This window comes from Mobula hypostoma, chromosome 7 (genome assembly GCF_963921235.1).
Source record: "Mobula hypostoma chromosome 7, sMobHyp1.1, whole genome shotgun sequence".
Classification (NCBI taxonomy): Eukaryota; Metazoa; Chordata; class Chondrichthyes; order Myliobatiformes; family Myliobatidae; genus Mobula; species Mobula hypostoma.
The window spans coordinates 150,048,522-150,060,618 of NC_086103.1; the positions used below are offsets into that span (position 1 = coordinate 150,048,522).

Genomic DNA, 12,097 nt, shown 5'->3' on the forward strand with positions numbered 1-12,097 from the left:
GGAGAAGATGGTCGTGCGACGCAGCGCGCGCAGCTCTCTGGTGAAATGATATCGTATCTGTTAAATAGGGGCCATGGACAACTCTGATTTGATGGAGACAGACGTGAAATCACAGAGGAACATCTGGAGAAATTTCTGAAACGCCGGCTCGCTGCCGTTGTTACTGGGCGATCGAGAATCTTCCGGAGGGAAGGCCCCAAAATCCCCGGCTTTGCCTGCTGCTGGCGACCAAGGCTGAGGTTAAAGTGTTCGGATAGAGATGGTGCTCGGTACTTGGTGTCAGAGGGCTGATCAGAGGCTCGAAGTTTTCAGACGACTCAGAGTCGGACTGTGGTCGGGCATGGCAGGGAGAGTTTGCGTGAGATGTGGAACATTCGAGAGACTTTGAACTGTTTTACTGTGCCATGGCCTGTTCTTCATCAAGTTATGGTATTGTTGCACTGTTGTAACTATATGTTATAATTATGTGGTTTTAGTTAGATTTTCAGTCCTGGTCTGTCCTGTGTTTTTGTGATATCACACCGGAGGAAATATTGCATCATTTCTTAATGCATGCATTACTAAATGACAACAAAAGAGGACTGCGTGTCCTCATAATCTAATCTAATCTAATAAATCCCACTGCAATTCTCATATTTGCACTGGGCAAAAACAGGTAGTTTTTCAGCAGAGACCGTAACAGCTGAGTTATTTTGCTGAAGAAGTTCAGCAGAGGAGTGAAAACTTTCAAAGATTTTCCAAATCTCAGACTCAGAATTCTGCCCATCTGCCCACTGAATGCCAGGGTGACAAGGCCCAAGTACAGTGATCATATTCAAATGACTGGGATAAGTTAGCTGAAAGGAATAAGCTGAGTAAAGCTTTCGATTTAATTAGTCTACATGCTTTTGTCGTTGTTTTACCGTTTGCCCGTGTGCACTTTTTTTCTGATTTTTAACATGACAATTTGTTGAAGAAGGTTTTATTGAAAACAAAAGATCCAGAATGATTTTGAATATTTGCTACATGATTTAGATGGCAGATTTGAAAGCCAGTGAAACCTGAGAGGGATGTTCACTGGACACCTACAGACAGAAACATGCTGTAGAAGTTCATTTGACGTGTGGTCACTGTGGTATCTGCACAACAACCTTTCATAGCCAGGTAATCTACATCAGTGATGTTGATGAGGGCTAAATTATTGGGCAGAAATTCATAAGTGACTTTCGTGCTCTTCTGAGAAAATGTGCCATGAGATCTCCTCCACCTTGTCTATCTGAGGAAGCTAGCTCAGCTCACTACCATCTCAAAGACCTTAGCTTTATCATAGGGTGAAGCAATTTACTAAAGGTGTCATTTTCAGCTCCTCCAGTAATGAAGTAGTCTGTGCCCAAATTTATTCAGTGAGTTTTGATCAACATTTTAGTGCTATTGTCATAAGAAACATTTGAAACATACAGTCACTTGGAGCTGGACAATGACAAAACCCAACAAAAGAGTCTGTACAGCTGGTCTTGATGTAATGGACCAATGGATTTACATTGTCTAATCTATTGATGTCAGTATCCCAGATATAAATATTAACTAGCAACTGATCAGTCACAAAATTACTGTGGTTACAAGTATACGACATAAGTGGGGTATTCTGAAACATCTTTTATCTTGCAAACTCTTCCATCATACACAAAAAATGACAGAAATATAAGGGAAAACTCTTCCCCAATGCTCTGAAAACACTCAAAGACAAGCAGCTCATCCTTCAGCTGTGCATAATATCCCTTTACCACCATCACACTCTGACTGAAGTATGCATCGCTTACAAATGTATTGCACCAACTTATCACAATCTTCTTGATTACCTCTCGGAAACCAACAATCTCTGATTCCTGAAACGATAACTTCATCAGAGGTACAGTAATATCTTCACCTCCCTGGATTTCCTTAATGTCACAAACCTTATTCACTTGTGAGAATATTGCTGTTCATATTAAATAGGGTCAAAATCCTGAATGATTGATTCTTCAGCTTCTGTAATACAGCAGTTGAAGGCAGTGATCTATCACTTTTCAAAGGTAATTTTTGAGTGGCCGCTCTGAAATGATATCATATTTGTAAGTAGGTACCGTGCACAATCCTGATTTGATGGAGACAGACGTGAGAAGCACGGAGGAACATCTGGAGAAACTTCTGAAATGCCCGTTTCGCTGCCGCTGCTACTGTGCGGTTGAGAATCTCTGGAGGGGAAGGCCCCAAATCCTTGGCTTTGCCTATTGCTTGGTGGCCGGGGCCGGGGTTGAAGCGCTCGGCAGAGATGGTGCTCGGTGTTCAGTGTCGGAGGCTTGAAGTTTTCGGACGGACTCAAGAGTCGGCTGTGGTCGGGTGCTTCCAGGGTGCTGCGTCGGCAAGTTTGCGGCGCTGAAAGCTCATGGCAGGGAGAGTTTTTCTTCCTTCAACCGTCTGCGTGAGCACTTTCAAGAGACTTTGAGACTTTTTTTTACCATGCCCGTGGTCTGTTCTTTATCAAATTACGGTATTGCTTTGCACTGTTGTAACTATATGTTATAATTATGTGGTTTTTGTCAGTTTTTTAGTCAGTTTGTCTTGTGTTTCGGTGCTATCATTCTGGAGGAACATTGTATCATTTCTTAATTCATGCATTACTAAATTACAATAAAAGAGGACTGCGCGTCCTCATAATCTAATCTAATCTAATAATCTAATCTAATTCAACAATACATTCTTGCCTTGCCAACAACATCCATACTCTGTGAATGAATAGAAGCAGTGATTTAGCAATTGTGGTTTTATATTTCAAATTCTATCTTGGAATAGATATTTTAAAGCTGTTTTATTAACATGTTTTCTTGATAAGACTGCTTGTTATAAAAACTTTTTGTTAGAAAGTCAATCATGATGGAAGAGTGGAGCAGACTCACTGGGCAGAATGGCTTAATTCTGCTCATGCCGTATATTTAATGTTTTATGGTCTAAACTATTCAGTGTCTAAAAATCATTGATTTCAAAATTTTAGTGAAACTGTCATTGTCCCACAATAGCAATCAATCAAAGTCCGATTATTTCTGATGTATGTAACTAACACCACATTTTGCTTCTGACATAACATTTGATTTGATATACTAATTTAATATTAAAATATTAATATCTAAATCCCAAGATAATTATGAAGGCATTCGTTAGTCTTGCGAGACCATGGATCTGTGCCTGGAAAGTCTTCACTCTCCAGGGCGCAGGCCTGGGCAAGGTTGTATGGGAGACCAGCAATTGCCCATGCTGCAAGTCTCCCCTCTCCACGACACCAATGTTATGCAAGGGAAGGGCATTAGGACCCGTACAGCTAGGCACCAGTGTCATCGCAGAGCAATGTCTGATAAAGTGCCTTGCTCAAGGACACAACATGTTCCCTCGGCTGGGGCTCGAACTCACCACCTTCAGGTCGCTAGTCCAATGCCTTAACCACTTGGCCAAGATAATTAAATGTATACATGCAATCAATATTGCAGCTCAAGGCATCTTCTCATTTGATAAGCTATTTAACATTAATAATATTTTGTCAGTGACATTCTACTTTTTCAGCTCCTTTTTTAAGCAAGTTGATTTTGTAATTTTAATTGCACACATGTTTTTGCTAATCACCCTTGTTTCGTTTAAGTGCTACAATTAGAAACTGCTGCATCACAGCCTGGTATGGAAACGCCAATGTCCCTGAAATGAAAATCCTACAGCCCCGCCTATCATGAGTAAAGCCCTCCCAACTACTGAGCACACCTACATGAAATGCTGTTGCAGGAAAGCAGCCCAGGCCCCCATCACCCAGGACATGCTCTCTTCTCACTGCTGCCATCAGGAAGAAGGTACAGAAGCCCCAAGCCTCACACTGTCAGGTTCAGAAAAGGTTACTACCCCTCAACTATCGGACTCTTGAACCAGAAGGGATAACTTCACTCAGCTTAACTTACTCCATCATGGAACTGTTCCCACAACCTATGGACTCACTTTCAAGGACTTTTCATCTAACTTCTTGATATTTATTGTTTATTTCTTCATTTGTATTTGTACAGGTTATTGCCTTTTGCACACTGGCTGTGCATCCTTTAGGGTGCAATCTTTCATTGATTCTATTGTGATTCTTGGATTTACTGTGTATGCCCACAAGAAAACAAATCTTAGGGTTGTATATGGTGACATATATGTACTTCGATAATAAATTTCGAACTTTGAACTTCCCTGCTCATAACCCTCAATTTCCTAATTGATAAGGAATCCATCTATATCAACCTTAAGTATACCAAAGGTCTCTGTTAGACAGCTCTCTATGGCAAGGAGTTCCAAAGACTCACAACCTTCTAAAATTCTTCCTTACATCAGTCTTATATGAGTACTCCCATACTACAAGATCATGTCTTCTGGACAGTTCCATGAGAGAAAGTATTCTCTCAGTATTTACTTTGTCAAGTTCCTTAATAATATTATGTATGTCAATAAAAATATGCTTCTCATTCTTCTAATCTCCAATGAGCAGGGTCCCGATCTTTGTATTTTCCTTGTTTAAGAACCACACTATATCATGGTCCATCCTAGTGAACAGTCTGTAATGACACAATATCTTTTCATAAGTTGAGACACCAAAATTATTCACAGCAGTATTGATATGACTTCAGTAGTTTCTTGGATAGTTGCAGTGGGGCTTCCTTACTTTTATACTGCAAACTCTCTTTGAAATGAGAACTAACAACATTCTATTAGCGTTCCCCATTATCTACTCTACTTGTGTGCCATCTTTCTAATATTTGTGAACAAGCACCTATAAAACCCTCTGTGCTGCAGCTTTTGACATTTTTTCCCTTTTGAATGATACTCTTTGTCGTTGCTCTTTGATCACTCCTTTCATCACTTCCTTGCCCACTCAGCTAAATCTATCAGTATCTCACTATGAATTGATTATAGACTCCAGCAATTTGTCTTCCCACCTACTTTAGTCCTGTCCATAAATTTTGCTGCTTATAAATCACCAAACTGAAAATGACCCTGTTATCCCTGCTTGCTGCCTCCTATTTGTTAGCCAATCCTCTACATTCATTGAGGCACCTTGTTGAAAACCTTTGGAAGTTTATATGCAATACATGGGTCAGTTTTCCTGTATCTACTCTGGTCAATACTTTCAGAAATTGAATAAATCTCTCAGCCACTATTTCCCCTTCACGAAGCCGTACTGACTCTGACTCATCAGGGGATGTGAATCTCTTGTAGAAATGGCATGTATACTTTTTTTTGTAACAGGGCCTGTCCCTTTGCTATTGTTCTTCTTTTGAGTCTATTACTATATTAATGCCAAATTAATCAAGTAAAACTCATTTCTTATGACTGTTTCATGATTAATTCCTTTGAAGTTAATTGCCAGTGACTCATAAATTGCACCCATGGCAGGTATCAATTGAACAGAAGCCCTTGCTTATTGTAGAATGCATGAGACATACTGTATATAATGGGATACACTCAGTGGTCACTTTATTAGGTACAGGAGTGGAGCGTGGTGTGATCTTCTGCTGCTGTAGCCCATCCACTTCAAGGTTCGATGTGCTGTGTGTTCAGAGATGCTCCTCTGCACGCAACTGTGGTAACACATGGTTATTTGAGTTACTATCACCTTCCTGTCAGCTTGAACTAGTCTGGCCATTCTCCCCGACCTCTCTCTTTAACAAGGTGTATTTGCCCACGGAACTGGCACTCACTGTGTTCTTTGTTTTTCACACCATTCTCTGTGAACTCTAGAGAACGCTGTGAGTGGAAATCCCAGGAGATCAGGCATTTTGAGATTCTCAAATCTCGCCATCTGGCACCAACAATCATTCCACAGTCAAAGTCACTTCGATCACATTTCTTTCTCATTCTGATGTTTGGTCTGAACAACAACTGAACCTCTTGAGCAAGTCTGCATGTATTTATGCGTTGAGACGCTGCCACGTGATTGGCTGATTGGATATTTGCATAATGAGCAGGTGTACAGGTGTATCTAACTGAGTGGCCACTGGAGCGTATTTGTGCTGCCAATAGTACCAGTGATGTCGTGCCAGTGGTTAATGTACAAAAGAAAAAGGTTTTGGTTAAACAATGGAAGATGTAATTTTACTAGAAATGTCAGTGCAGTGCTGCAAGGATGGTGCATTGTTGACGTCCTTTCTTCGGGATGGTAATCTAAACTGAGGCACCGATTTAGATATAAAATATCTCATGACACATTTTAAGGAGGAACAGGAAGTTCTGCCCATGTTCCAGCAAGTATTTATTACTTTACCAGCACCAATAAAAACAGATTAACTGCTCTATCTCCCCACTTGAGTACAAAGGCTGGAAAACTCTTCAAGAATGATCCAGCTTCCCCGATCATTTTGGGCTTACGGATTCCAGCACCTAACGACAATGGTATGCATCCATCTCTGAGGCATTTTCTGACTGACAATGTTTTTAACATTGTTTTATTTATTTTCTGCAATGTAAAACATAAAACTAGTTTTACTCCACCCCCAAGGTACTATGAAAGGCTAAAACATAGAGGAGAGTGGAAAGGATTTGTTTTGAAAAGGAAGACTTGTTTTTATCAGTTTCCATGTCTTTTTCATAACATCCCAATATGTTGTCGTATGTGAGTCAGGAGCTCCATGTTTCTTGGGATGCACATCACTAATGATCTCCCCTGGTCCCGCAACACCATCTCTTTAGTCAAGAAAGCACAGCAGCACCTCCACTTCCTGAGGAGTTTGAGGTGAGTGAGGCTCCCTACACCTACCTGAGCACCATCAAGACTGTCCTGACCAGCTGTATCACCGTCAGTTTTGGGAATTGCAAGGCAGCTGACTGCATGACCCTGCAGCAGATTGCAAAGACTGTTGAGAGAATCATCAATGTCTCTCTGCCTCCCCCCACCCCGTCCAGGACATTCACCAGAAACACTGTGTCTGCAGAGAACTCAACATTATCAAGCAGCCCTCCTAGCCATCCTAAGATCTCTTTGACCTCCTCTAGCCAGGCAGATGGTACCCCAGTATAAGAACAAGGCTGAGCAGCAGCTTCTTCCCCTGACTTCTGAACACTCTGCTTTCACCTAGCACACATTGTTTATTACAGTGGGTTGTCAGTCATATCCAGTAATGACAGGAGGTCAGTGCAGGGAAGTCTTTAAAGTGGAAAACCATTGAACTGGGGCAGTTCCACTCTCTGGACCTTGGAGGTTTGGGTCCAGAGGTACGAAGTGGTTGTCACAAACCGGCGTCTTCTTTGGTTGCAGTAGATGACCATGACTCCTTCTGTGCCTTGTCATGCCCTTCGTTCTCCATGAACCATTGCAGACCGCTTTCCTGGTAGTTGGATCTCTCTGTTGATCTCGTCTGCCCTCTCCACCGGAGCTGACTTCAAACACTAGGTCCGGCATATCGAAATCTCACTGGGGTATGCGGTTTGCCGGCTACTCTCACCTGATTAAGCTCGTCTGTCAGAGCAGTGTGGTCACTGTTGCATGCAAACAGCTACCTGGAACCACAGGTGGGAGCTGAGTGTCCAGTGGGGACTAACAGTGGGAGCTGCTCTAGAATGGACACAACAAGTCCCTTTCCCAGAGATGCCACCCTCCCTTGACACCCCGTGCACCCCAGCAGTAGTACTACTGTTGTGTATTTAATGATATGTCGCATATGCACTTTATGCCAACTTGAACATTTACAGAAAACTTTTTAAAATCTTCTAATGTTACTGTGATAGCATTACTTTATGTAATGTATAGGATATATGTACTGTGTTTTGCACATTGGTCCCAGAGGAACATTGCTTCATTCCGCTGTAAGCATGTGTCCTGTTGAATGACAATAAACTTGAACTTGATACGCTCCACTGTCAATAAGCCAATTTGGAACTGTAATCCAGAATGTAATTTTGGAAGCATGACTGCCAATTTATAGAAAGCCAGCTCCCAGTAATTAATGCAAAATAATGAAATGTGATAGTGTATCATGTTCAAGCAGCTGTCTCTATTTCCTGAACTTTAAATCACTTATCACTTTATTGGCAGTGATTCTCTACAGTCAGTTAAAAATTCAATACTATTCGGATTTCTCTTGGGAAGTACAGATTATAACAAATCCTTATTATTTCATTCAGTGGGACACAATTTTCTGAGTATTTTAGTAGATGAAGATTCTATAAATCATTGTGTTTGCCTTTAAATTAATAAAGCTTTATAAAAATTAATGCACTCTTCATTGGAGACCCTTGATATTTGCAGTCACAGGTGCACTTCATGGAATAGCTCTGAGCTGGTAGACTGTTCAAAGATGACTACATCACCACCTTCACAACTTTATAAAGACTGTTGAGGACTGTGCACCAAAGAGAGCAATCCAGGTGTTCCAAAACCAGAAACCATGGATGAACCAGGGGATGCACTCCTTATTAAAGACCAGCACTGTAGCATTCAAATCAGATGACCTGAATCTTTACCAAAAATCAAAATATGGCCCCTGTAAAGCCATCAGAAATGCCAGGATGAAGGTGCTGCTGCCTATCTTTATTGATTTTTGGACTGTTGGTCAGGAAGCCATGGAGGGATGTGCTGACTTCTAGATCTAGAAGTTTGGAAATGAGTTTGCTTGAAATCATGGTACCAAAATTGCAGCTACTGTACAGTCAATAAATAGGAGTCTGATGCCGTGGGTACCTTTGTTATCCAGATGTTCCAGAGATAAATGCAAAGCCACCGAGATGGTATTCACATTCGGAGTCACCATGCTCCGGACGTACCTCATTTGAGATTGATCTTGATGATTTAGGCAATGTCTTCAAAATTACCAATTTGGACATCATTGATTTTATGATCCACAGAAAAGAATCATACTAGTACTCCTATTACCAACTATTCTTAATGCTCAGGAGTCTGAACAAGAAGTTGTAACCTGTACGATTACACTTCCTATCAAATCTCCCTGGTTCCACTTTCACATGCATTTTGTGCATGGAGGTGTACTTGGACTTCTCCAAACACTTGACAGAAGAGAAATTATTAGATGATGCTCTTATGTTGGCCATTAATGCAGAAGCAATAGGAAACAGATGTGAAAACAAACTGTTGATTAGATAAAATCTGATACTTACCAGATGTTGAGATAGGAGGGAAACAGGAAAATAGATGAATCAACCAGACTGAGGGCAGGAAATGGACTGCTGAAAAATCTTTTGAATCTGGAATGGTGGCAGCTGTTATTCCACTTGGTATTCCCCAACCTGAGAGACAGAGATCCTAATATCGGTGGTACAGCAGTGGAAACTACAAGCAGTTTCAAACTCCTGGGAGTCCAGTTCTCGCACAACCTCTCATGATCCCAAAACACATTCTACATAATAAGGAAAGTTTACCAACACTCTAAGGAGATGGAAAAAGCTGGACAGTACACATCTGTACTCATGTCCATCTACAGATTCACAGTAGAGAGCATCCTAAGATGCTGCATCACTACATGGTATGGAAACTGTACTGTGGTGGATAGGAAGTACTTCAAGAGTCTCTGTTGTTGGGGTCGACCATGGATGTTCTGTTCTAGCTATCTACATTTCGCAGTGAGTTGATACACAAGCCAGCGTAGTACAATCTGGAGAGCCAGTTGTTGTCCATGCATAGGGTTGCCAACTGTCCCGTATGAGCCGGGACATCCCGTATATTGGGCTAAATTGGTTTGTCCCATACGGGACTGCCCTTGTCCCGTATTTCCCCCACTAAGGTAGAGCGTTCCTTTGAAACCGTTCTTTTATCCGAAATAGCGTAAAGCACAGAAGTAATTACAATGAATCTATATGGGAAAAATTTTTGAGCATTCCCAGACCCAAAAAATAACCTACCAAATCATACCAAATAACACATAAAACCTAAAATAGCACTAACATATAGTAAAAGCAGGAATGATATGATAAGTACACAGCCTATATAAAGCAGAAATAATGTATGTACAGTGTATCAGAATTGGGAAGATTAAGCCAAAACCGATTTGTAGAAAAAAATCGGCATGTATATGTATGCGCACGTTATGCATGCACACACAGGTGCCTGCGCAAGGCTTCATAGTCACTGTAGTCTTTCTCAGGGTAATCACAAGTGTCCTGTATTTGACTGCTACTTTTGTCCCTCATTTGGGAGTGAGAAAGTTGGCAACCCTGTCCATACAGCAGGCTCCCTTCCCCATGCAGCTGATGAATCCAAAGGAATAGCAGGGAGCAAAACAGTTTGCCTCCAGTGGCATCACAGGAGTTGCCCCCTTAGCATTGAATTCAACATAGGACTGCCTTAGGGACTCCAGCTCTGGATTTTTCCTGAGGGTTTACTCCCAGAGTCTTGACCAGGCAACATAGGTTTGGGATCAGAGTATTCCCTCTCCTGGTTGAGCTGCCAACCACGGCTAATGAGCCCCATGTGCCTGAAGCAACTGGTTTTAAGACTCTAGCAACCTGCCTTTGACCTTCTCCTGTCAGTAGAAATGGATCTGCCAGGTTAGCTAAGATACATGTGAAGACTTGGTTGTCAGAGGCTATTTGAGGCACACACAATTGGGAGCATTTAATAGGTAGTGGGAACTTATGCCCACTAACACAAACCAGCTCCCCCCCCCCACCACCACCTTCAGCTCCTTAAGGAACCAAGGCTTTACAACTGATAGTCAAAGCTGCCCAACGCGTCACGGGCACCGCTTACCCACCATCAAGGACATATATGGAAAGTGGCTGGAAAGGGGCCAATAACATAGAAACATAGAAAAAACCTACAGCACAATACAGGCCCTTCGGCCCATGATGCTGTGCCAAACATGTACTTACTTTAGAAATTACATAGGGTTACTCATAGCCCTCTATTTTTCTAAGCTCCATGTACCTATCTAGGGGTCTCTTAAAAGACCCTATTGTATCCGCTTCCACCACCATTGCCAGTAGCCCATTCCACACACTCACTACCCTCTGCATAAAAAAAACTTGCCCCGATATCTCCTCTGTACCTGCTTCCAAGCACCCTAAGAACTGTACCCTCTTGTGTTAGCCATTTCAGCCCTGGGAAAAAGCCTCTGACTATCCACATGATCAATGCCTCTCATTATCTTGTACACCTCTATCAGCTCACCTCTCATCCTCGGCCGCTCTAAGGAAAAAAGGCCGAGTTCACTCAACCTCTTCTCATAAGGCATGCTCCGCAATCCAGACAACATCCTTGTAAATCTCCTCTGCACCCTCTCTATAGTTTCCACATCCTTCCTGCAGTGAGGTGACCAGAACTGAGCACAGTACTCCAAGTGGAGTCTGACCAGGGTCCTATATTTGTAACATTACCTCGCGGCTCTTAAACTCAATCCCACGGTTGATGAAGGCCAATGCACCATATGCCTTCTTAATCACAGAGTCAAGCTGCGTAACAGCTTTGAGTATGCTGTGGACTCAGACCCCACGATCCTTCTGATCTTGAAGTATCACACCCACCCTTCTCATGGACTGTTTGTCCCACTTCCATCAGGAAGGAGGCTATGTAGCATCTACACCAGGACCACCAGACTCAAAAACAATTACTTCCCCCAAGTAGTAAGGCTGATCAACATCTCCACCCACTAACCCACCCCTCCACACTTTATCATTTCCTGTCAGGATCACCTTATGTACATATAATCCTATACCAAACTTCACTTTACAATCAACCTATATATAGAAGCTACCTTATGTATTTATATTTATTGTGATTTTATTGTGTTCTTTATCTTAGTGTGTTTTTTGTTCTGCTTCTGATCTAGAGTAACAATTACTTCATTCTCCTTTTCTCTTGTGTACTGGAAATTACGTTAAACAATCTCGAATCTTGAAATTTATTTCCTGCCAAAGGTGGATTAAACTCGTGCTTTCAGATTTCTGCTGCAGGTCTCTGAATACAAGTCCACAATTTAACTACACAAGGAATCAACAGTGTTGAAACGTTTGCCAGACAATCAATTAACATAAGAATTTTGTTTGGATTTAATTCCTATTATCTGTTACCTACTTCTTATGATAATTGGTTCATCGAAAATCAGAATCAGTCATAAAATGT

The 12,097-nt window shown here is 41.7% G+C and overlaps 1 long non-coding RNA gene across 3 annotated transcripts in view; it reads right to left on the bottom strand.

Annotated features, from left to right (window-relative positions):
- The window catches only part of LOC134349655 (uncharacterized), a 102,968-nt gene that overhangs the window by 51,705 nt on the left and 39,166 nt on the right, over window positions 1–12,097 (bottom strand). For all 3 annotated transcript variants that reach the window (XR_010018739.1, XR_010018737.1, XR_010018738.1), the window contains exon 3: window positions 9,139–9,267. This is a non-coding gene — a long non-coding RNA (uncharacterized LOC134349655). The remainder of the gene's footprint in view (window positions 1–9,138; window positions 9,268–12,097) is intronic.